This window comes from Scyliorhinus canicula, chromosome 7 (genome assembly GCF_902713615.1).
Source record: "Scyliorhinus canicula chromosome 7, sScyCan1.1, whole genome shotgun sequence".
NCBI lineage: Eukaryota > Metazoa > Chordata > Chondrichthyes > Carcharhiniformes > Scyliorhinidae > Scyliorhinus > Scyliorhinus canicula.
In genome coordinates, this window is record NC_052152.1 from 126,106,700 (window position 1) to 126,133,643 (window position 26,944).

At 53.0% G+C, this 26,944-nt stretch overlaps 1 protein-coding gene across 1 annotated transcript in view; it reads right to left on the reverse strand.

The window, feature by feature from the left end:
- The window catches only part of LOC119969129 (keratin-associated protein 5-1-like), a 148,432-nt gene that overhangs the window by 41,360 nt on the left and 80,128 nt on the right, over positions 1-26,944 (reverse strand). The gene's annotated exons all lie outside the window — the stretch shown is intronic.

Sequence of the window (26,944 nt, forward strand, 5' to 3'; positions counted from 1 at the left end):
TGTTTTAAAGGATCGTCCCTTTAGTCTGAGATGGTGTCCTCTGCTTCTAGTTTTTCCAACAAGTGGAAACATCCTCTTCACGTACACTCTACCCAGGCCTCTCGGTATCCTGTAAGGTTTAATAAGATCACCCCCTCATCATTCTAAACTCCAACAAACTCAAGTCCTCAACCGTTCCTCATACGACAAGCTTTTCATTCCAGGGATCATTCTTGTGAACCTCCTCCGGACCCTTTCCAAGGCCAGCACATCCTTCCTTAGATATGGAGCCCAAAACTGTTCACAATACTCCAAATGGGGTCTGGCCAGAGGTTCAGCCTCAGAAGTACATCCCTGGTCTTGTATTCTAGCCCTCTTGACATGAATGCTAATATTCCATTTGCTTTCTTAACTGCCTACTGAACCTGCACGTTAACCTTAAGAGAATCATGAACAAGGGCCGAGATCCTCCGAGCCTCTGCGTTGCAATTGCATTCGACGAGGGGGGGCGGAGAATGGGGCATCAGACCGGCGATCAGGCCCAACGCCTTCCCGCGTTCTCCGGGACCGGAGAATCGGCGACAATCACGCGCGCACAGTCGATGCGGCATCGGTTGGCCCCCGCTGCGATTCTCCACCTACAACTGGCCGAGTTTCCGCCGGCGTGGTTCACTCATGGTTCCACCCGGCGGTAGCTCGGAGTGACAGCTGCGGACTCAGCCCGCGGCCGCCCAGGTTTGGGGGGGAGGATCTGTCACCGGGGTGGTGGGGGGGGGGCCTCCAAGTCGGCCAGGGTCGTGACCAGGGGCCACTGATGTGGGGGAGCATGTGATCTTGGTGTATATATTGTGAGCGTGTATATTGTCAGGGCCGGCCCGCTATGTGGGTCCACCATGTTGCGGGGACCTGCGGTGGGGATGTGCGGAGCTGCGTGGAGCACTCCGGGACTTTGCTGGCCCTCTTCAAAATGGAGAATCACTCTGGACTTTCTCCAGGAAAGTCCAGAGTGATTCGCGCCTGTTTTCTCATGGGCATGGAGACATAGCCCCATTATCAGAGAATTCTGCCCAAGGACTCCCAAGTCCCTTTGTGCTTCTGATTTCCTAGGCATTTCCCCATTTAGAAAATAGTCTATGCCTAAATTCCTCCTTCCAAAGTGCATAACCTCATACTTTTCCGCATTGTATTTCACCTCCACTTCATTGCCTACTCTCCGATCCTGTCCAAATTCCTCTGCAGCCCCCTTGCTGCCTCAATGCTACCTGTCCCCCTACAGATCTTTAAATCATCTGCAAACTTAGCAACAGTGCCTTCAGTTCCTTCTTCCAGATCATTAATATAACATAGAACTGATTCCATTTGTTAATCAATTCAAAACTAGGGGCAATCAATATAAGATAGTTGTGAATAAAACCAATTGTAAATTGGAGAGAATCATCTGATTCAGAGAGCAGAAGGCACAGATTGAATAGTTGCCTCACAGGTTATTAAACCAATGATGGAGGAAGGGATAGTAAGGTCGAACTGACGTTAGCTGAAGTAGGAGTGCAGGAGGCCCTTGTGGACAATAAATGTTGGGTGGAAAGCCCAGATTTGCTCAGAGCCAAACTGTGAGTGAACATTCATTAAATAGTGATTGAGTTCAATGAAACGTTTGAAAGGGAGAAATAACTAAGATTCTAGATTTAGACAGATTGATTTCAATGTCAGAAGCCAGAGACTGTCCACAGTAGCCTGCTCAGATCTGGTCATGGGGGAAGGAACAGAGGATCAGTGGATGCTAGATTATCGTACATTTTCTTGAGGGCTCTTTTTAATAATGAAAACTGCTTTTTGTTGAGGACACGGTTTTAACTTTTGGGGTCTCCTTTTCATTTTCACATGAGGAGTTCAGGATGCTATTTGTTGTAGTGGGGTGGTTATGGAACGTGTCTGTTTAAGAACTGCTGGCAAGGTCACTCTGCAGGGCGGTTCCGAAATTGCTTTCCCTGACTTGGATTGTCTCTGCATCTTTGTGACCTGGTAGGCTGGATTTAGGATGGGCTCCTGCCCCATGTTGTAAGCTCGCCCCTGAGAATGGTCCTGTGTTAATCACGTAGCTCAGACAGTCAAATTAGCTGGATTGCCTCGACGAGCGGAAGATCATCTTTGGCTTAGAATCAGAGGATCCTGACAGTGCAGAAAGGAGGTTATTCAGCCCAAAGTCCGCACCGATCCTCTGACAGAGTACCCGACCACGGCCCCCTCCCCTGCTTATCCAAATATCCCCACCTAATCTGCACATTGTCCGACATTAAGGGGCAATTTAGCATGGCCAATCTACCTAACCTGCATATTTTTGGACTGTGTGAGGAAACCAGAGCACCCGAAGGAAACCTACGCAGACATGAGAAGAACATGTAAACTCCACACAGACTGTCGCCCAAAGCCGGTATTGACCCGGATCCCTAGCACTGTGAGTCAACAGTGCTAACCACTGTGCCACCGTACCGTCATGAGAGGCTTGTAGGAGGTCAAAGAGTGAATCATCTGCAACAGCCATCACAATTGTGTCCCTGATGAGCTCAGATTTAATTCTCCTTTCACATCCCTCTGCCACCCTGTAGACATCATTTATAAAGGATGATACACGATCAATTGAACAAAGACTAGAGTTAGATACAACTGAGGCTTTATTTAGGGGCTGGTTTAGCTATTAGGGCTGGTTTAGCTCACTCGGCTAAATCGCTGGCTTCTAAAGCAGACCAAGCAGGCCAGCAGCACGGTTCGATTCCTGTACCAGCCTCCCCGGACAGGCGCCGGAATGTGGCGACTAGGGGCTTTTCACAGTAACTTCATTGAAGCCTACTCGTGACAATAAGCGATTTTCATTTTCATTTCATTTCATTGCTCTAAGATGTGTGGCCTCCCACAGCAGCTGGCGAAATGGCTGCTGCATGGAGGACACACATTATTTATACTCCGCCTACTGGGCGGAGCCAGCAGGCAGGAACGACCGGCGAACCTGTAGTACAGGTCCTACCATACATCATCTAATAAAGGTGTAACAGTTTACCACAAAGGAATTGACGGGTACCCCAGGAGCTAGACACGTTTATTGAATATAACTCTTTCCAAAACTTTTTTTTTCAACCTTACGTGCCACATGACATCTACCTTGGCACTAGAAACTACAATGGCAAACCCAGCCCTGTCAACCCTGCAACCTCCTCCTTACTAACATCTGGGTGATAATGCCAAAATTGGAAGGCTAGTTAAGCAACAGCCTGACGTAGTCATACTCACAGAATCATACCTTACAGACAATGTCCCAGACACCACTATCCCCATTCCTGGATATGTCTCACTGCAAGATAGACCTACAGAGGTGGTGGCACAGTCATATACAGTCAGGAGGGAGTTGCCCTGGGGGTCCTCACCATCAACTATAGACCCCAAGAAATTCAATGACTTCAGGTCAAACATGGGTAAGGAAACCTCCTGCTGATTACCATGTACTGGCAACCCTCAGCTGATGAATCTGTACTCTTCCATGTTGAACATTATCATTACTGACTGGCTGGTCATGTCCAAAAGGACATAACTGCCAGATTGGGTCTGCAGCAGGTGGTGAGGGAACCCACAAGAGGGACAAACATACTGGACCTCAACCTCACCAACCTGCCTGCTGCAGATGCATCTGTCCATGACAGTATCGGTAGAAGTGACCACCGCACAGTCCTTGTGGAGACAAAGTCCCGTCTTCACATTGTGGATACCCTCCATCGTGTTGTGTGGCACTACCACCATGCTAAATGGGATAGACTTTGAACAGATCGAGCAACTCAAGACTGGGTATCCTGAGGCACTGTGGGCCATCAGCAGCAGAATTGTACTTAACAAAATCTGCAACCTCATGGCCCGGCATATCTCCCACTCCACCATTACCACCAAGCCAGGGGTTCAACCTGGGTTCAATGAAGAGTGCAGGAGAGCATGCCAGGAGCAACAGCAGGCATATCTAAAAGGATGCTCCGATCCCCGATGCCAAAATTGCGTTCGGCGATGGGGCAGAAAATCCCCAATGATGCCGAAATCGGGATTGTGATTCTCTGCCCCTGAAAAGTGCCACCACAGTCAGGGGAGGGCCAATCCACGGGCAGGGGTGGACATATTTGGGGCTGGGGGCACTTTGGTGGGCTGGTCGTGGCACGCAAGCTGGTCGAAGGGGGGGGAAATATTTTGCGGGCCGGGTCCGTGACTGGCATCTGCCACCATGCACATGGACCCGCCAACTCTCCAGGCCCTATCGCAGCTAGAGCTGGGAGCTCTACGCTGCCTGGCTGCTAGACCCCCCCAGAACAGGGATTCGGTGGCCGCTTTGCACCAGTTTTCCGGGCGTAAAACAACACCGTTTTCACGCCGGCATGGGAACTTTGTTTCCAGAACAGAGAATCCAGCCCAAGGTGTCAACCTGGTGAAGCTACAACACAGGACTACTTGTGGGTCAAACAACATGAACAGCAAGTGACAGATAGAGATTAGTGATCCAACAATCAACAGATCAGATTAAAATCTGCAGTCCTGCAACATCCAGTCATTAATGGGGTGGACAATTAAACAACTCACTGGACATCCCAATCCTCAATGCTGGAGGCGCTCAGCACATCAGTGCAAAAGATAATGATAAATCACTCTCAATAATAGCCAGATATTTGAGTGGTGGATCCATCTTGGCCTCCTCTGTAGGTCCCTACCATCACAGATGCCAGTCTTCAGCCAATTCGATTCACTCCACATAATCTCAAGATATTGCTGAATATGACCATATTCCAGCAATGGTGCTAATGACTCGTGTTCCAGAACCTTAGCCAAGCTGTTCCAGTACAGTTGGAACACTGACATCTACTTTGCAATGTGGAAAATTACCCGGGTGTGTCCTGTGCCCAAGAAACCGGCAAATTCCTGCCACATCAGTCTACCCTCGATCATCAGTGAAGTGATGGACGGGGTTGTAATAACCTGCATGAGTCTCATCCAGCTGGGATTGATTGTTTCCCCATGCTCATTGGACTTTGTGTTAACCCAGCATGTGTATAAAAGGCCAGCCACTGTGGAGAGATGGCCTGGTGAGGTGTACTGGGCCTTGCGTAATGAATGTTGTTTGCTGAATAGGAAGACTTCTAAGAAACTTGCCAGAGTCCCCTTGCTTTTTCATACTGGCGACAAGGATGAATTGGTGCTGTCAGCGAGCTTCCTGTTCAGCTGAGTCACCTCCCCAAAACCTTTTTTTTGAGTGGACTAAGGTACGGAATTCGTTGCTGTGGTGCTTTTTCAGAGCCTGTGCGGACATGGAAGGCGAGTGCCGGGCTGAGGTTTTACTGCTGGCTTTTGAAGCGCGTACGCTTGGAGAGGTCTGTGGCCTGACTGTTCCGGCAGTACTGGATGCAGCATTGTCTGATTGACTTCTGCTGAGGGTCCTGCAACATTTCTGTCTGCCGTTGTATTGTGGTGTGGTTTGCTACGGCAGAGTGGTTCACCGGGGAGTCCGTTCGAGAGTTTGATGCTGCCCTGTTGGAACTTTGAGTTGTGCCTGGGGCATTGTGTTGCCTGGACTGTTCTGTGACCGGTTGGTTAGAGGGTTGTACTCCAGTGATTCTGTCTGAGAGCTGGTGGTTGTCTGTGTCTGATACCTGATGACTAGACACACTGTCTGGTTGTAAGCTGTGGACACAGACATTGCGTGCAGGTGCGCATGTTGATGACCCTTTGCTGTTGCGTTCGTTGGACATTCCGTACGGGAATGATGGTCCTGTGGTGGCATCTGTGTGAAATGTCCAGGAAGAACTTCGTGATGACAGCTCCCCTGATGTTTCGGAGAATGCTGCAATCTCCCTTTTCTATGCTGGCACTGTGCAGGTTATTTCCGTGATTTGGATTGGGGAGCTGGATGTTGTCTGTTGCCATCCCTGGTCCCCCTGTGGCTGGAAGGACTGCTGGGCTAATTGGGCTTCGGGTTGATGAGTCAGGTCCCATGTTGCGCGCGGTCCCTGGGTTCGGCTGCTGGTGACATCGCCCCCTAGTGGGGGTGTTGGCCTAGACGTAATGATCAACATAATACACGCTGGCCCATCCTGCTCCTCCCGTTTGGTCGTGTCTTGTTGCAACTGAAATGTTGTTCATTTGTTTTCCTTTGTTGGCCAGCCACTACAGATTTGCACCGGTTTTCATCCTCTTTTTATTTGCATGTATATTTTTCCTCGTCTCCACCTCGTCCTTGATAGGATTTTCGGATTTTGGGGGTAGGGGTGTAATAACTTACACGAGACTCATTCAGCTAGGGAAGATTGTTTCTCCGTGCTCATTGGACTGCAAGTTAACCCAACATGTGTATAAAAGGCCGGTCACCTTGGAGCCAACCAGAAAGGTGAGAGGACCTCGTGAGGTGTACTGGGCTTCATGTAGGTAATGCTTGCTGAACAAAAAAAACCTTTAAGAAATTCAACGGACTTCCTTTGCTTCACCATAGAGGTCATCAACAGTTGTGGTGAATGTAACTCTGTAATTCACACTGTATTGTATATACATGAGACCATGCATTGATAAGCGCAGTTGCGTTGCCCGACCACTAGGGGGAGTAGCGCTGGGAATGCTTAGGAGTTTGTACAGGGCTCCACCCTTGGCTCCGCCCACGACTCCTCCCCCTGGACTGCTGTATCAATATCAATGCTCAGAGCCAGTCGTTCAGTTCGAGAGTTCAACATGGAACAGGCTGTCTCTGTTGTAAGTAAATTAAAACCACTGTTCATATCTTAAAGCACGTGTCTAGTGAATTGATGGTTCCATCAATTTAATCTACTTAAGAAACAGTCAGGATCAATCATGGAATCAGCCCTCAAGCCTGAGCGACTGGAACTCGACCCACAGGATGCAGAGGCAAAATAAATTTTTTCTGATTGGCTGCGGTGTTTAAAGCCTACCTGGCAGAAGCAAGCACAGCCGAAACAACAGAGGAGCAGAAACTGAGCCTACTGCACGCGAGGGTGAGCCACAGAATCTCTACTCAACTAAACTGTGTCGGTTCGTATACTGAAGCCCTAGCGCTACTCGACAAAATGTATGTAAGGCCTGTAAATTAGGTCTATGCGCGACACGTGTTTACTACTCGCCGCCAGCGGCCTACGTAATCACTCGCAGAATTCCTGAGAGAACTTAAAACTTTATCTAGTGACTGTAATTACCAGCCAGTTACCGCGGCAGAACATAGAGAACTTGCTGTACGCGATGCCTTTGTTGCGGGCCTTAGGTCAAATTACGTGCACCAACGACTGCTGGAAAAGAGGGCCCTAAATCTTGAAGCGACTGTTGAACTTGCTACCACTATGAAAATGAATGAAAATCACTTATTGTCACGAGTAGGCTTCAAATGAAGTTACTGTGAAAAGCCCCTAGTCGCCACATTCCGTCGCCTGTTCGGGGAGGCTGTTACGGGAATCGAACCGTGCTGCTGGCCTGCTTGGTCTGCTTTCAAAGCCAGCGAATTAGCCCTGTGCTAAACAGCCCCAGTAGGTCTCCTTCCGCAGCCTCACCTCGTTCCCCGCGACCCCGTCATGGGCCCCTGACCAGTGACTCCCCCAGGCCAGCGCCACGCGGCCGCCCAGCCACAATTCTACCCCAGCCTGCCACTTTTGCGGCCAGGATTAGCACTCGCGGCAGCACTGCCCGGCCCGTAACGAGACCTGCAGCAGCTGCGGGCGAAAAGGACACTATGCCAGAGTGTGTCGGGCGAAGAAAGCCCCAGCCTCTAACTCTCCCATAGCTCAAAGCACTCGTTCCCTGAATTCACAGGCCCACAGGCCCCAAAATGCTGCAGCCTGTATGCCAACTCCGCCCCCACCCGACATGTGCGACACATGGGGGCGGCCATCTTGGCAATCCTCCTCCATGCGGCCGGCCATGTGTGACTCATGGGGGCAGCCATCTTGGCAATCCTCCTCCATGCGGCCGGCCATGTGCAACTCATGGGGGCAGCCATCTTGGCAATCCTCCTCCATGCGGCCGGCCATGTGCAACTCATGGGGACGACCATCTTGGGATCCATCCCTTTCAAACTCTGAAACTCACCTCGACGACTACGAACTAAGAGGGCAGTCATCACGGGGCCACTCCAGCACAGCTGATCGAACCGCCGACGACCGCAACTTAGCGCAGTCACTCTGGACCAATCGCGACTGAAGCATCTGCGAAACTTGATGGCGACGGTCCAAATTAACGGGTACAGCACGCCGTGCCTTTTCGAATCCGGGAGCACTGAGAGCTTCATACACCCAGATCTGGTAAGACGCTGTTCGCTCCCTGTTTTCCCCGCGCGGCAAACTATCTCCCTCGCTTCGGGCTCCCACTCTGTCCAGATCCAAGGGCGCACCTCTGCGACGCTCACAATCCAAGGCGCTAGCTATGCCAAATTCCAGCTCTACGTCTTGCCCGAGCTCTGCGCCCCACTCTTATTAGGCCTTGAATTCCAGTGTAATCTCAAGAGTCTCACCCTCAGTTTCGGCGGACCCCTACCCCCACTCACTATCTGCAGCCTAGCCATGTTGCGAATCTCCCCCCCCTCCTCTCTTTGCCAACCTCACCACGGACTGTAAACCCGTAGCCACTCGCAGCAGGCGGTACAGCCTGCAGGACAGGGTGTTCATCCGATCGGAGGTCCAAAGGCTTCTCAGTGAGGGGATTATAGAGGCCAGCAACAGTCCCTGGAGAGCTCAGGTGGTTCGTCAAGACCGGGGAAAAATTCCGTATCGTTGTCGACTATAGTCAGACCATAAATAGATTTACGCTCCTTGACGCGTAACCCCTCCCCAGGATTGCAGACATGGTAAATCAGATCGCCCAGTATCAGCTCTTTTCCACGCTGGATCTGAAGTCTGCATACCACCAGATCCCAATCCGCCCGGAGGACCGCCACTACACGGCATTCGAGGCCGATGGCCGCCTCTTCCATTTCCTCCGGGTCCCCTTCGGCGTCACTAATGGGGTCTCGGTGTTCCAACGAGTAATGGACCGAATGGTGGACCAGTACGGGCTGCGGGCCACGTTTCCGTACTTGGACACTGTCACCATCTGCGGCTATGACCAGCAGGACCACGACGCCAACCTCCATCGATTTCTCCAGACGGCTCAGAAATTAAACCTCACTTATAACAAGGAGAAATGCGTTTTCTGCACGACCAGACTAGCCATCCTCGGCTATGTCGTGGAAAACGGAGTCCTGGGCCCAGACCCGGACCGTATGCCCCCTCTTAGAACTCCCCCTCCCTCATTGTCCCAAGGCCCTCAAACGGTGCTTGGGTTTCTTTTCCTACTACGCCAAGTGGGTCCCTCAATATGCGGACAAAGCCCGCCCACACTTTAAGGCCACATTATTTCCCCTGTCAGCTGAGGCGCGCCAGGCCTTCAACTGCATCAAGGAGGACATCGCCAAGGCAGCCATGTGGGCGGTGGATGAATCCTCTCCATTTCAGGTTGAGAGCGAAGCCTCAGAGGTAGCTCTAGCAGCCACCTGAAATCAGGCAGGAAGGCCAGTTGCATTTTTCTCTCGTACCCTCTCCGCTTCGGAACTCCGACACTCGGCAGTCAAAAAAGAAGCACAAGCCATTGTGGAGGCTATTCGTCACTGGAGGCACTACCTCGCAGGTAGGAGGTTCACCCTCATCACCGACCAACGTTCGGTTGCCTTTATGTTTGACAACTCGCAAAGGGGCAAAATAAAAAATAATAAAATTCTTCGGTGGAGGATCGAACTCTCCACCTATAGCTACGATGTTAAGTATCGGCCGGGGAAGCTCAACGAGCTCCCAAATGCCCTATCCCGCGGGACGTGCGCCAGCGCGCAGATCGACCGCCTGAAAGTCATCCACAACGACCTCTGCCACCCGGGGGTCACCTGGCTCGCCCACTACGTCAAAGCCCAAAATCTGCCTTTCTCCACTGAGGAGGTAAAAGCCGTCACCAGAGACTGCCCGATCTGTGCGGAGTGCAAACCGCACTTCTATAGACCAGACAGGGCCCGCCTGGTCAAGGCTTCTAGGCCCTTTGAACGCCTCTCGATCGATTTCAAAGGGCCACTCCCCTCAACTAACAGGAACGTTTACTTCTTAAACGTCATAGATGAGTTTTCCCGCTTCCCACTTGCTATCCCGTGCCCCAATATGACCTCCCACACAGTCATTTGGGCCCTGCATAGTATCTTCACCTTGTTTGGTTTCCCCAGCTACGTGCACAGCGACCGGGGTTCGTCCTTCATGAGCGACGAGCTGCGTCAGTACCTGCTGGACAAGGGCATCGCATCGAGCAGGACTACCAGCTACAACCCCAGGGGGAACGGACAGGTAGAGAGGGAGAATGCGACGGTCTGGAAGACCGTCCTGCTGACCCTCCGGTCCAGGAATCTCCAAGTCTCCCATTGGCAGGAAGTCCTCCCAGATGCGCCCCACGCTATTAGGTCCCTCTTATGCACAGCGACCAATCAGATCCCTCAAGAGCGGCTCTTTAGTTTTTCCAGGAGCACTACCACGGGGGTCTCTCTCCCGGCATGGCTGAAGAAACCGGGCCCTGTACTCCTCAGGATGCACGTCAGGGCGCACAAAACTGATCCCCTTGTAGAGAAGGTGCGCCTGCTTCACTCTAACCCCCAGTATGCCTTCGTCGAGTTCCCCGACGGCCGTCAGGACACCGTATCCCTCCGGGACCTTGTACCCACCGGATCCAGCATCCCCTCTATCAGTACAGATGCACCCCTCACCCTACACCCCACCTAGCCGCCCCCTCAGGCTCCCGAGCCCACTAGCTCGCTGCATTGGTTCCGCGCAACCCAGCCCCCCCTCGCGCTCCCGAGTCCACTAGCTCGCTCCACCTGTTCTGCGCTAACCCCCAGTCCCCAGTCGAACCAGATGGGTATGGAGCTCGAACGAGATCTTCCCTGGAGTCCGCCATCGTACCCCAACCCACAACACCCGTCCAGCCACCGCAAGAGGCTGCAACCCCGGTGCTCCGCAGATCGCAGCAGACAGTCTGACCACCGGACAGACTTACTTTGTAGACCACCACCCCCGCTGGACTTGATTTTTTTGCAGGGGGTGAATGTGGTGAATGTAACTCCGTAATTCACACTGTATTGTATATACATGAGACCATGCTTTAATAAGCACAGTTGCATTGCCCGACCACTAGGGGGAGTAGTGCTGGGAATGCTTAGGAGTTTGTACAGGGCTCCACCCTTGGCTCCGCCCACGACTCCTCCCCCTGGACTGCTGTATAAATACCAATGCTCAGATCCAGTCGTTCAGTTCATCGAGAGGTCAACGTGGAACAGGCTGGCTCTGTTGTAAGTAGATTAAAAGCACTGTTCATATCTTAAAGCACGTGTCTAGTGAATTGATGGTTCCATCAGCAGTGCTTTCAAGTGAGTGTGGCACTAAGGAGTCCTCATAAAACTGGAGACAGTAGGATTTGGGGAGGGGAAACTCTCCGCTGGTTGGTGTCATACCTGTATAAAGGAAGATGGTTGTGGTGGTTGGACATCAATCATCTCGGCTCCAGGACATCACTGCAGGAGTTCCGAAGGGGAGTGTCCTAGACCCAGCCATTTTCAACTGCTTCCTCATGACCTTCCTTCCATCATAAGGTCGGTCAGAAGTGGGGATGTTTGCGGATGACTGGGCAATGTTCAGCACCACTCGTGACTCCTCAGACAATGAAGCAGTCCATGTTCAAATGCAGCAAGACCTGGACAATATCCAGGCTTGGGCTGACAAGTAGCAAGTTACATTTGGCCACTCAAGTGCCAGACACCAACAAGAGAGAATCAAACCATCGCCCCATGATATTTACTTGATATCTCCCACTATCAACATCCTGCAGGTTACCGTTGACCACAAATTGAACTGGACTAGCTATATAAATACTGTGGCTACAAGAGCAGGTCAGAAGCTTCTGTGGTGAGTAACTCACTTCCTGATTCCCTAAAGCCTATCCACCAAATATAAGACATAAGTCAGGAGTGTAATGGAATACTCTCCACTTGCCTGGATGAGTGCAGCTCCAAGAACACTTAAGAAGCTCAACACCATCCAAGACAAAGCAGCCGCTTGATTGCCCCCCTTCCACAAACATTCACTCCCTCCACCACTGATGAACAATGGTAGCCGTGTGTACCATCTACAAGATGCAGTGCAGGAATTCACCAAAGTTCCTTTGGCAGCACCTTCCAAACGCATCATCACTGCCATCTAGAAGGACAAGGGCAGAAGATACCTGGGACACCAACACCTGGAGGTTCCCTGCAAGCAGTTCACCATCCTGACATGGAAATATATCGCCGTTCCTTCACCGATGCTTGGTAAAAATCCTGGAACCCTCTCCCTTAAAGCGTTGTCGGTGTATCTACACACCAGGGACTGGAGCAGTTCAAGAATGCAGCTCACCACCATCTTCTCAATAGCAACTAGGGATGGTGGATAAATGCTGGCCTAGCCAGCAACATCCACATTGGGTAAATGAATATTTAAAAACAGGTCTGGAAAGAGTTAAATAAATGAGTCCAACTGCCTTTGATGTCTACAGGATGGCAGAGGAATGTAAAAGGAGATTTAAAGTCTGACTCACCTGAGACACAATCGTGGTGGCTGTTACAGGCGATTCACTCTGACCTCGTACAAGCCAAAGATCTCCCCTTGGTCGAGGCAATCCAGCTAGTTCGACTATCTGACCTTTGGGATCAACACAGGAACATCCTCAGTGGTGAGATTACAACATTGAGAAAAAGCCCATCCTCAGTCCAGCCTATCAGGTCACAAGACACAGGGACAATACAAGTCAAGGCCCTGACAGTATTCCAGCAATGGTACCGAGGACTTGTTCCCCAGAACTTGCCACACCCCTAGCCAAGCTTTTCCAGTACAGCTCCAACACTGGCATCTACCCAACAATGTAGAAAACTGTCCAGGTAAGAAACAGGACAATTCAACCTGGCCAATTACTGCCTCGTCAGCCTACTCTCCGTCATTAGTAAAGTGATGGAAAGGGGAGGGGGGTCATTGATAGGGCTATCAAGTGGCACTTACTCAGCAATAAGATGCTCACAGATGCTCCATTTGGGTTCTGTCAGGGTCACTCAGCTCCTGGCATCATTACAATCTTGATCCAAACATGGACAAAAGAGCTGAATGCTTGAGGTGAGTGGGAGTGACTGTCCTTGACACCAAGGCAGCATTTGACCAATGTTGCTGCTTCTTTTCCTCTGTCTTTCTGTGGCTCTGTTCCAATTATCACAATCAGTGGGTTTGCCCTTATTTCTTTTGATATCTATGTTCTAATGCTCAGAGTCGGCAGGTATCAAATGATACCACCACAAGGTTCAACCAGCTATCGATCAAAGAGCCAAACACCAGTTAGTTAGTTCAAGGTCAAGGGTACTTTATTTACACACAATTAGTCATGCAACATAAACACTACTAGTTAACTACACCTATCGACTAAGACAACCTGTACTTAACTTCAGGCACCTGGCTTAGGTCAGAGGAACAGTGGCCGCTGTCCGATTCTGGATCTGTCGAGTCTGAAGGAGTAACTGCTGCTCAGCTAGGCTCATCCGTCTGGTAGCGAGCATTGAACTCGGACTTGCTTCTGGTGTTGCTGCACTTGGAAATGGCTGTGACCGGGGTACCAGGACCAAGAGAGGACGAACATATGGCGAATTCTTCTTCTTATACTTAGGGGTTTTCAGGCTATTTTGGGCGGTCCTTTCAGTTTGGACCCCACAAATTGGGTGATCCCTGATCACTCTGTTTGATTCCTAACCATTCAGGACAAAGCAGCCCGCTTGATTTGCACCCTTTCCACAAACATTCAGTCCCTCCACCATCGACGCAGAGTGGGAGTCGTGTGCGCCATCTACAAGATGCACTGTGGGAACTCACCAAGGCTCCTTAGACAGCACCTTCCAAACCCACGACCACTGCTATATAGAAGGACACGAGCAGCAGATACCTGGAAACACCACCACTTGAAGGTTTCCCTCCAAGTCACCTCCCATCCTGATTTGGAAATATATTGCCATTCTTTACTGTTGCTGGAAAACTTCTGTAATTCTCTCCCTTCAGGGTGTACTAGCTAGATGGATAAAGAACTGGCTGGGCAACAGGAGACAGAGAGTAGTGGTGGAAGAGAGTGTCTCAAAATGGAGAAGGGTGACGAGTGGTGTGCCACAGGGATCCGTGCTCGGACCACTGTTATTTGTGATCTACATAAATGACTTGGAGGAAGGTATAGGGGGTCTGATTAGCAAGTTGGCAGATGATACTAAGATTGGTGGAGTTGCAGATAGCGAGGAGGACTGTCAGAGAATACAACAAAATATAGATAGATTGGAGAGTTGGGCAGAGAAATGGCAGATGGTGTTCAATCCAGGCAAATGCGAGGTGATCGATTTTGGAAGATCAAATTCAAGAGCGGACTATATGGTCAATGGAAGAGTCCTGGGGAAAATTGATATGCAGAGAGATCTGGGAGTTCAGGTCCATTGTACCCTGAAGGTGGCAACGCAGGTTGATAGAGTGGTCAAGAAGGCATACAGCATGCTTGCCTTCATCGGACGGGGTATTGAGTACAAGAGTTGGCAGGTCATGTTACAGTTGTATAGGACTTTGGTTTGGCCACATTTGGAATACTGCGTGCAGGTCTGGTCGCCACATTACCAGAAGGATGTGGATGCCTTGGAGAGGGTGCAGAGGAGGTTCACCAGGATGTTGCCTGGTATGGAGGGTGGTAGCTATGAAGAAAGGTTGAGTAGATTAGGATTGTTTTCGTTGGAAAGACGGAGGTTGAGGGGGGACCTGATTGAGGTCTACAAAATTATGAGAGGTATGGACAGGGTGGATAGCAACAAGCTTTTCCCAAGAGTGGGGGTGTCAGTTACAAGGGGTCACGATTTCAAGGTGAGAGGGGGAAAATTTAAGGGAGATGTGCGTGGAAAGTTTTTTACGCAGAGGGTGGTGGGTGCCTGGAACGCTTTGCCAGCGGAGGTGGTAGAGGCGGGCACGATAGCATCATTTAAGAAGCATCTAGACAGGCATATGAACGGGCGGGAACAGAGGGAAGTAGACCTTAGAAAATAGGAGACAGGTTTAGATAAAGGATCTGGATCGGCGCAGGCTGGGAGGGCCGAAGGGCCTGTTCCTGTGCTGTAATTTTCTTTGTTCTTTGTTCTTCTTTGTTCTTTGTTCTTACAGCATAGTGGCTGCACCTTACAGATCAGTGACTGCAGTGATTCAAGAAGACAGCTCACCACCAATGTCTCGACAGAAACTAGGGATGGACAATAAATGCTGGTCCAAGCATCCTGTAACTCTCCACCAGCACCATATATGCCACTATCGTCACCCTGTATCCACCAACAGCACCAAGTATCAACCATTAGCACTGTGGATGCAAATTCCGTGTTCTGCATGTACTATCAGCATGTATTTCTCCATTGATACACTGTTACCCATCACCAGCAGCCTTTATCTATAGGCAGCACCTTGTATCACTCCATCGGCAGCTTAACACAAGATATTTCTCCATCCACTGTGTCCACTATCAGCATCATGTATCTCTCCATTAACTCCTTGTATCTCTCCATTTGCACACTGTATCTCTTCATCCTCACTCAGTTTCTCTCCAAATACATTATGTGTCTCTCTGCCAGCACCCGGTATCTGTCTATCATCACCCTGTATCTGTCTATTATCAGCATGTATCTCTCTATCCACACCCTGCATCATTACCTTGTGTCTCACAATCGGCATCCTGTATCCACCATGAGCACCCTGTATCCACCTGGATCACCCTGTATCCACCGTGAGCACCCTGTATCCACCGTGAGCACCCTGTATTCACCATGAGCAACCTGTATCAACCATGAGCCACCTGTATCCACCATGAGCACCCTGTATCCACCTGGATCACCCTGTATCCACCAGGAGCACCCTGTATCCACCGTGAGCACCCTGTATTCACCATGAGCAACCTGTATCAACCATGAGCCACCTGTATCCACCGTGAGCACCCTGTATCCACCGTGAGCACCCTGTATCCACCGTGAGCACCCTGTATCCACCATGAGCACCCTGTATCCACCGTGAGCACCCTGTATCCACCGTGAGCACCCTGTATCCACCGTGAGCACCCTGTATCCACCGTGAGCACCCTGTATCCACCGTGAGCACCCTGTATCCACCAGGAGCACCCTGTATCTACCGTGAGCACCCTGTATCCACCGTGAGCACCCTGTATCCACCATGAACACCCTGTATCCACTGTGAGCACCCTGTATCCACCAGGAGCACCCTGTATCCACTATGAGCACCCTGTATCTCTGCAGCCACTCTCTGTATCTCTCCATCCCCATACTCTATCTCTCCAGCAGCATCAGCATCTCTCCATCTGCAACCTTTATTTCTCCATCACCATGCTGTAATTCTCCAGCAACACCCTGTATCTCTCCATAAGCACCATTTATCTCACAATCCATACACTCTAACTCTTTATTAGCACCCTATATCTCTATCTGCACCCTGTATCCCTTCATCAGCACCCTGAATCTGCACCACGTTTCCTCTATCAGCACCCTGTGACTCTGTGATAGCGTGCTGCATCTCACAATCGGCACCCTGCATCCACCAGAAGCACCTTGTATCTCTGCAGCCACTCTCTGTATCTGTCCAGCAGTAGCCTGCATCTCTCCAGTAGCCTGCTGTATTTTTCCTTTTTGGTTTGATTTGATTTATTATTGTCACATGTATTGGTATACAGTGAAAAGTATTGGGTGAAATTCTCCGACCCCCACGACGGGTCGGAGAATAGCGGGAGGGCCTTCCCGACATTTTTCCCGCCCTCCCGCTATTCTCCCCCACCCCCCGCCCAACTCCCGACCCGAATCGCTGCCGCCGTTTTTTTACGGCCGGCAGCGATTCACAGCTGTTTGATGGGCCGAAGTCCCAGCCCTTTACGCCGTTTTTACGAACGGCAAACACACCTGGTCTGGCCGTTCGTAAAAACGGCGTCACAAACTCGCTTTTCATAACCATGGCACCGATTGGCACAGCTGTACCACGGCCGTGCCAAGGGTGCCATGGTCCCGCGATCGGTGCCCACCGATCGCGGGCAGCGGGCCCGATGCCCGCGCACTCTTTCTCCTTCCGCCGCCCCGCAGTATCCATTCGCGGGGCGGCTGAGGGGCAACCCGGCCCGCGCATGCGCGGGTTTCGAGCAAATACGCGAGTCTTCCAATCCGCGCATGCGCGGCTGACGTCATATGACGCGTCAGCCGGCGCTAACTCCGGCAAGCGGGCTTAACGATATTCGTTAAGCCCGTCATGCCGGAGCCTACGGCGTCGGGCTGCTAGCCCCGACCGGGGACCAGAATCGGTTCCAGGTCGGGAAGGGGCGCGCTGGCGTCAAACCCGCCCGGGTTTGACGCCAGCCTTACGATTTCTCCCGTTTTGGGAGAATCGCGCCCAGTGTTTCTTGCTAGCTATACAGACGACGCATACCGTACATAGGGAAAGAAGGAGAGACTACGGAGTGTAATGTTACTGTCAGAGCTAGGGGGGTAGAGAAAAGATCAACTTAATACGAGGTACGTCCATTCAAAAGTCTGATGGCAGCAGGGAAGAAGCTTTTGGTACGTGACCTCAAACTTTGGTGTCTTTTTCCTGACAGAAGAAGGTGGAAGACAGTAGCTGGGATTCTCCAAAATCCTGGCCAAGTGTTGACGCCGGCGTCAAAACCGGCGCGAGCGACTTCGGCGTCAATGGGCCTCCAGGCCCAGGCATTCATCCTTCCCTAGGGGGCGAGAACGGTGCCCGAGTGCTGTGCGGTGCTCCTGCGCCGAAAGCCGGCTGGTGCAGGTCCGCGCATGTGTGCCACGGCCGTCTCCGCACCGACCCTTGGGAAAAATGGCGGAACCCTACAGGGAGCCGGCGCGGAGGAACATAGACCCCCCTCGGAATGAGCCTGTCCACCGTTCGGTTGCCCCTGATTGCGGGCCTGGCCACCGTGGAGGCCCCCCTGGAGTCGGCTCCCCCCGCCCCCTGACCAGGATGGCCCCCGCAGCCAGAACGCAGAGGTCCCACCGGGTAGGACAACGTGTAAACGACACAGGTGGGAATCAGCGGGCATTCAGCTCATCAAGCATGGAGAATCGCAGGGAGCAGGGCACTTTCAACGGCCCCTGACTGGCGCCGTGGCGACCGCACCAGCGCGATTGCTGCCGATTCTCCAGTCGCCGGTGAATCGGTGGCCCGGCGTTAGAGAAGTGTGGCGGGATTCGGGTGCCCACCCCGCCGATTCTCTGGCTCGGCACGGGATCGGAGAATCACAGCCAGTATGTCTGGGGTGCATGGGGTCCTTAATTAAGCTGTTTGCCTTTCCGAGGCAGCGAGAATTGTAGACAGAGTCAATGAATGGGAGGGTGGATGTATGATGGACTGGGAAACATTAACGGCCTATTGTAGTTTCCTGTGGTCTTAGGCAGAGAAGGACCATATCAGCCTTTATCTCTCCATCTGCACCATATATCTATAAAACTACACACTGTATCTCTCAATTCGCAAATTGTATCTTTCCATCAGGACCATGTATTTCTTGATCAGGACCCTGTAGCTCGAAAACACATCCTGGATATCTCCATCCCTGAGCTTTATCTCCAGCAAACTATGCATGTCTCCATCTGCCACCTTTATATCTTCATGAGCACACTATCTCTACATATGCACCCTGAATCTCTCCATCAGCACGCTGTATCACACCATCAGCACCCTGTATCACACCATCAGCACCCTGTATCACACCATCAGCACCCTGTATCACACCATCAGCACCCTGTATCACACCATCAGCACCCTGTATCACACCATCAGCACCCTGTATCACACCATCAGCACCCTGTATCACACCATCAGCACCCTGTATCACACCATCAGCACCCTGTATCACACCATCAGCACCCTGTATCACACCATCAGCACCCTGTATCACACCATCAGCACCCTGTATCACACCATCAGCACCCTGTATCACACCATCAGCACCCTGCATCACACCATCAGCTCCCTGTATCCCTCCATCCGCACCCTCTATCCTGACATCCGCACCCTGTATCCCTCGATCACCACCCTGTATCCATCCATCCCCACCCTGTATCTCTCCATCCGCACCATGTATCTCTCCATCCGCACCCTGTATCCCTCCATCCCCACCCTGTATCTCTCCATCCCCACCCTGTATCACACCATCAGCACCCTGTATCACACCATCAGCACCCTGTATCTCTCCATCCACACACTGTATATTTCCATCCGCAACCTGTATCACACCATCCGCACCCTGTATCCCCCCATCAGCACCCTGAACCACACCATCAGCACCCTGTATCCCTCCATCCCCACCCTGTATCTCTCCATCCCCACCCTGTATCACTCCACCAGAACCCTGTAACACACCATCAGCACCCTGTAACACCCAACCAGAACCCTGTATCACACAACCATCACCCTGTATCACACCATCAGAACCCTGAATCACACCACCAGAACCCTGTATCACACCATCAGCACCCTGTATCACACCATCAGCACCCTGAATCACACCACCAGAACCCTATATCATACCATCAGCACCCTGTATCACACCATCAACACACTTATCACACCATCCCCACCCTGTACCCCTCCATCCCCACCCTGTACCCCTCCATCCCCACCCTGTATCCCTCCATCCCCACCCTGTATCCCTCCATCCCCACCCTGTACCCCTCCAACCCCACCCTGTATCCCTCCATCCCCACCCTGTATCCCTCGATCCGTACCCTGTATCCCTCCATCCCCACCCTGTATCCCTCCAACCCCACCCTGTATCCCTCCAACCCCACCCTGTATCCCTCGATCCGCACCCTGTATCTCTCCATCCCCACCCTGTATCTCTCCATCCCCACCCTGTATCCCTCCATCCGGTCCCTGTATCCCTCCATCCGCACCCTGCATCCCTCCATCCCCACCCTGTGTCCCTCAATCCGCACCCTGTATCCCTCCATCCGCACCCTGCATCCCTCCATCAGCTCCCTGTTTCACCCCAACAGCACCCTGTATCCCTCCATCAGCTCCCTGTTTCACCCCAACAGCACCCTGTATCACACCATCAGCACCCTGTATCACACCATCAGCACCCTGTATCACACCACCAGCACCCTGTATCACATCATCAGCACCCTGTATTCCTCCATCCACACCCTGTATCTTTCCATCCGCAACCTGTATCCCTCCATCCACACACTGTATCCCTCCATCAGCACCCTGTATCTCTCCATCCCCACGCTGTATCCCTCCATCTGCACCCTGTATCTCTCCATCCGCACCCTGTATCCCTCCATCCCCACTCTGTATCCCTCAATCCGCACCATGTATCCCTCCATCCCCACCCTGTATCCCTCCATCCGCACCAGCATCTTTCCATCAGCACCCTGTATCCCTCCATCCGCACCCTGTATCCCTCCATCCGCTCCCTGTATCCCTCCATCTGCACAATGTATCTCTCCATCCGCACCCTTTTATCCCTCCTACCGCACCCTGTATCTCTCCATCCGCACCCTGTATCTCTCCATCCCCACCCTGTATGACTCCATCCGCACCCTCTATCTCTCCATCCGCACCCTGTATCCCTCTTTCCGCACCCTGTATCCCTCCTTCCGCACACTGTATCCCTCGATCCCCACCCTGTATCCCACCATCCGCACCCTGTATCTCTCCATCCGCACCCTGTATCCCTCTATCCACACCCTGTATCTCTCCATCCTCACCCTGTATCCATCCATCCGTACCCTGTATCCCTCCATCCCCACCCTGTATCTCTCCATCCCCACCCTGTATCTCTCCATCCCCACCCTGTATCTCTCCATCCGCACACTGTATCTCTCCATCCGCACCCTCTATCTCTCCATCCACACCCTGTATCCCTCCATCCGCCCCCTGTATCCCTCCATCCACACCCTGTATGCCTCCATCCGCACCCAGTGTCTTTCCATCCGCAACCTGTATCCCTCCATCCGCACCCTGTATCCCTCCATCCGCAACCTGTATCTCTCCATCCGCACCCTGTATCCATCCATCCGCACCCTGTATCTCTCCATCCTCACCCTGTATCTCTCCATCCGCAACCTGTATCTCTCCATCCGCACCCTGTATCCCTCCATCCGCACCCTGTATCCCTCAATCCGCAACCTGTATCTCTCCATCCGCAACCTGTATCTCTCCATCCGCACCCTGTATCCCTCCATCCGCACCCTGTATCCCTCCATCCGCAACCTGTATCTCTCCATCCGCACCCTGTATCCCTCCATCCGCACCCTGTATCCCTCCATCCGCAACCTGTATCCCTCCATCCGCACCCTGTATCTCTCCATCCGAACTATGTGTCCCTCCATCCGCACCCCGTATCCCTCCATCCGCACCCTGTATCCCTCCATCCACACCCTGTATATCTCCATCCCCACCCTGTATCTCTCCCTCCCCACCCTGTATCTCTCCATCCGCACCCTGTATCTCTCCATCCGCACCCTGTATCTCTCCATCCCCACCCTGTATCTCTCCATCTGTACCCTGTATCTCTCCATCCCCACCCTGTATCTCTCCATCTGCACCCTGTATCTCTCCATCCCCACCCTGTATCCCTCCATCAGCACCCTGTATCCCTCCATCCGCAACCTGTATCTCTCCATCCGCACCCTGTATCCATCCATCCGCACCCTGTATCCCTCAATCCGCAACCTGTATCCCTCCATCCGCACCCTGTATCCCTCCATCTGCACCCTATATCCCTCCATCCGCACCCTGTATCCCTCCATCCACACCCCGTATCTCTCCATCTGCACCCTGTAGCTCTCCATCCGCACCCTGTATCCCTCCATCCGCACCCAGTATCCCTCCATCCACACCCCGTATCTCTCCATCTGCACTCTGTAGCTCTCCATCCGCACCCTGTATCCCTCCATCCTCACCCTGTATCCCTCCATCCGCACCCTGTATCTCTCCATCCCCGCCCTGTATCTCTCCATCCCTACCCTGTATCTCTCCATCCCCACCCTGTATCTCTCCATCCCTACCCTGTATCTCTCCATCCCCACCCTGTATCTCTCCATCCGCACCCTGTATCTCAACATCCGCACCCTGTATCCATCCATCCGCACCCTGTTTCCCTCCATCCGCACCCTGTATCCCTCCATCGGCACCCTGTATCCCTCAATCCGCACCCTGTATCCCTCCATCCGCACCCTGTATCCCTCCATCTGCACCCTGTATCCCTCCATCCGCAACCTGTATCTCAACATCCGCATGCTGTATCTCTCCATCCGTACCCTGTATCCATCCATCCGCACCCTGTATCCCAGCAACCGCACCCTGTATCCTTCCATCCGCACCCTGTATCCCTCCATCCGCACCCTGTATCCATCCCTCCGAACCCTGTATCCCGCCATCCGCACCCTGTATCCATCCATCCGCACCCTGCATCCCTCCTTCCGCACCCTGTATCCCTCCATCCACACCCTGTATCCCTCCATCTGCACCCTGAATCTCTCCATCTGCACCCTGTATCCCTCTATCCGCACCCTGTATCTCTCCATCCTCACCCTGTATCCCTCCATCCGTACCCTGTATCCCTCCATCCCCAACCTGTATCCCTCCATCCGCACCCTGTATCTCTCCATCCGCACCCTGTATCCCTCTATCCCCACCCTGTATCTCTCCATCCTCACCCTGTATCCCTCCATCCGTACCCTGTATCCCTCCATCCCCACCCTGTATCTCTCCATTTGCACCCTCTATCCCTCCATCCCCACCCTGTATCCCTCCATCCGCACCCTGTATCTCTCCATCCGCACCCTGTATCCCTCCATCCGCACCCTGTATCCCTCCATCCGCACCCTGTATCTCTCCATCTGCACCCTGTATCCCTCTATCCGCACACTGTATCTCTCCATCCTCACCCTGTATCCCTCCATCCGCACCCTGTATCCCTCCATCCGCACCCTGTATCCCTCCATCCGCACCCTGTATCCCTCCATCCGCACCCTATATCCCTCCATCCCCACCCTGTATCCCTCCATCCGCACCCTGTATCCCTCCATCCGCACCCTGTATCCCTCTATCCCCACCCTGTATCTCTCCATCCTCACCCTGTATCTCTCCATCCGTACCCTGTATCCCTCCATCCCCACCCTATATCCCTCCATCCGCACCCTGTATCTCTCCATCCGCACCCTGTATCCCTCTATCCCCACCCTGTATCTCTCCATCCTCACCCTGTATCCCTCCATCCGTACCCTGTATCCCTCCATCCCCACCCTGTATCTCTAAATCACCACCCTGTATCTCTCCATCCCCACCCTGTATCCCTCCATCCCCACCCTGTATCCCTCCATCCGCACCCTGTATCCCTCCATCCGCACCCTGTATTCGTCTATCCCCACCCTGTATCTCTCCATCCTCACCCTGTATCTCTCCATCCGTACCCTGTATCCCTCCATCCCCACCCTATATCCCTCCATCCGCACCCTGTATCTCTCCATCTGCACCCTGTATGCCTCCATCCGCACCCAGTGTCTTTCCATCCGCAACCTGTATCCCTCCATCCGCACCCTGTATCCCTCCATCCGCAACCTTTATCGCTCCATCCGCACCCTGTATCCATCCATCCGTACCCTTTATCCCTCAATCCCCACCCTGTATCTCTCCATCCCAACCCTGTATCTCTCCATCCGCACCCTGTATCTCTCCATCCGCACCCTGTATCCCTCCATCCGCACCCAGTGTCTTTCCATCCGCAACCTGTTTCCCTCCATCCGCAACCTGTATCCCTCCATCCGCAACCTGTATCTGTCCATCCGCACCCTGTATCCCTCCATCCACACCCTGTATCTCTCCATCCCCACCCTGTATCTCTGCATCCGCACCCTGTATCCCTGCATCCGCACCCAGTGTCTTTCCATCCGCAACCTTTATCCCTCCATCCGCACCCTGTATCCCTCCATCCGCACCCTGTATCCCTCCATCCACACCCTGTATCCCTCCATCCACACCCTGTATCTCTCCATCCGCACCCTGTATCACTTCATCCGCACCCTGTATCTCTCCATCCCCAACCTGTATCTCTCCATCCCTACCAAGTATCTCTCCATCCCCACCCTGTATCTCTCCATCTGCACCCTGTATCTCAACATCCGCTCCCTGTATCCATCCATCCGCACCCTGTTTCCCTCCATCCGCACCCTCTATCCCTCCATCCGCACCCTGTATCCCTCCATCCGCACCCTGTATCCCTCCATCCGCACCCTGTATCCCTCAATCCGCACCCTGTATCCCTCAATCCGCACCCTGTATCCCTCCATCCGCACCCTGTATCCCTCCATCCGCAACCTGTATCTCAACATCCGCACCCTCTATCCCTCCATCCGCATGCTGTATCTCTCCATCCGCACCCTGTATCCCTCAATCCGCACCCTGTATCCCTCCATCCGCACCCTGTATCCCTCAATCCGCACCCTGTATCCATCCATCCGCACCCTGTATCCCTGCATCCGCACCCTGTATCCCTCCATCCGCACCCTGTATCCCTCCATCCGCAACCTGTATCTCTCCATCCGCACCCTGTATCCATCCATCCGCACCCTGCATCCCTCCTTCCGCACCCTGTATCCCTCCATCCACACCCTGTATCCCTCCATCTGCACCCTGAATCTCTCCATCTGCACCCTGTATCCCTCCATCCGCACCCAGTGTCTTTCCATCCGCAACCTGTATCCCTCCATCCGCACCCTGTATCCCTCCATCCGCAACCTGTATCCCTCCATCCGCAACCTGTATCCCTCCATCCGCACCCTGTATCCCTCCATCCACACCCTGTATCTCTCCATCCCCACCCTGTATCTCTCCATCCCCACCCTGTATCTCTCCATCCGCACCCTGTATCTCTCCACCCGCACCCTGTATCCCTCCATTCGCACCCAGTTTCTTTCCATCCGCAACCTGTATCCCCCCATCCGCACCCTGTATCCCTCCATCCGCAACCTGTATCTCTCCATCCGCGCCCTGTATCCATCCATCCGCACCCTGTATCCCTCAATCCGCAACCTGTATCCCTCCATCCGCACCCTGTATCCCTCCATCCGCACCCTGTATCCCTCCATCCGCACCCTGTATTCCTCCATCCACACCCGTATCTTTCCATCTGCACTCCGTAGCTCTCCATCCGCACCCTGTATCCCTCCATCCGCACCCTGTATCTCTCCATCCTCACCCTGTATCCCTCCATCCACACCCTGTATCTCTCCATCCTCACCCTGTATCCCTCCATCCACACCCTGTATCTCTCCATCCACACCCTCTATCTCTCCATCCCCGCCCTGTATCACTTCATCCGCACCCTGTATCTCTCCATCCCCACCCTGTATCTCTCCATCCCTACCCTGTATCTCTCCATCCCCACCCTGTATCTCAACATCCGCACCCTGTATCCCTCCATTCGCACCCTGTATCCCTCCATCCGCACCCTGTATCCCTCAATCCGCACCCTGTATCCGCACACTGTATCCCTCATCCGCACCCTGTATCCCTCCATCCGCAACCTGGTACTCAACATCCGCACCCTCTATCCGTCCATCCGCATGCTGTATCTCTCCATCCGTACCCTGTATCCATCCATCCGCACCCTGTATCCCGGCATCCGCACCCTGTATCCCTCCATCCGCACCCTGTATCACTCCATCCGCAACCTGTATCTCTCCATCCGCACCCTGTATCCATCCATCCGCACCCTGCATCCATCCATCCGCACCCTGTATCCCTCCATCCACACCCTGTATCCCTCCATCTGCACCCTGAATCTCTCCATCTGCTCCCTGTATCCCTCTATCCGCACCCTGTATCCCTCTATCCGCACCCTGTATCTCTCCATCCTCACCCTGTATCCCTCCATCCGTACCCTGTATCCCTCCATCCCCAACCTGTATCTCTCCATCCGCACCCTGTATCTCTCCATCCGCACCCTGTATCCCTCTATCCCCGCCCTGTATCTCTCCATCCTCACCCTGTATCCCTCCACCCGTACCCTGTATCCCTCCATCCCCACCCTGTATCTCTCCATTTGCACCCTCTATCCCTCCATCCCCACCCTGTATCCCTCCATCCGCACCCTGTATCTCTCCATCCTGCACCCTGTATCTCTCCATCCGCACCCTGTATCCCTCCATCCGCACCCTGTATCTCTCCATCCGCACCCTGTATCTCTCCATCCGCACCCTGTATCTCTCCATCCGGTCCCTGTATCCCTCCATCCGCACCCTATATCTCTCCATTTGCACCCTGTATCACACCATCAGAACACTGTATCACGCCATCAGCACCCTGTATCCCTCCATCCGCACCCTGGATCTCACCATCCGCACCCTGTATCCCTCCATCCGCACCCTGTATCTCTCCATCCGCACCCTGTATCTCTCCATCCGCACCCTGTATCTCTCCATCCGCACCCTGTATCTCTCCATCCGCACCCTGTATCTCTCCATCCGCACCCTGTATCTCTCCATCCGGTCCCTGTATCCCTCCTTCCGCACCCTGTATCTCTCCATTTGCACCCTGTATCACACCATCAGAACCCTGTATCACACCATCAGCACCCTGTATCACATCACCAGCACCCTGTATCACACCACCAGCACCCTGTATCACGCCATCAGCACCCTGTATCACGCCATCAGCAACCTGTATCACACCATCAGCACCCTGTATCACATCACCAGCACCCTGTATCACACCACCAGAACCCTGTATCACACCACCAGCACCTTGTATCACACCATCACCACCCTGAATCACACCATCAGAACCCTGTGTCA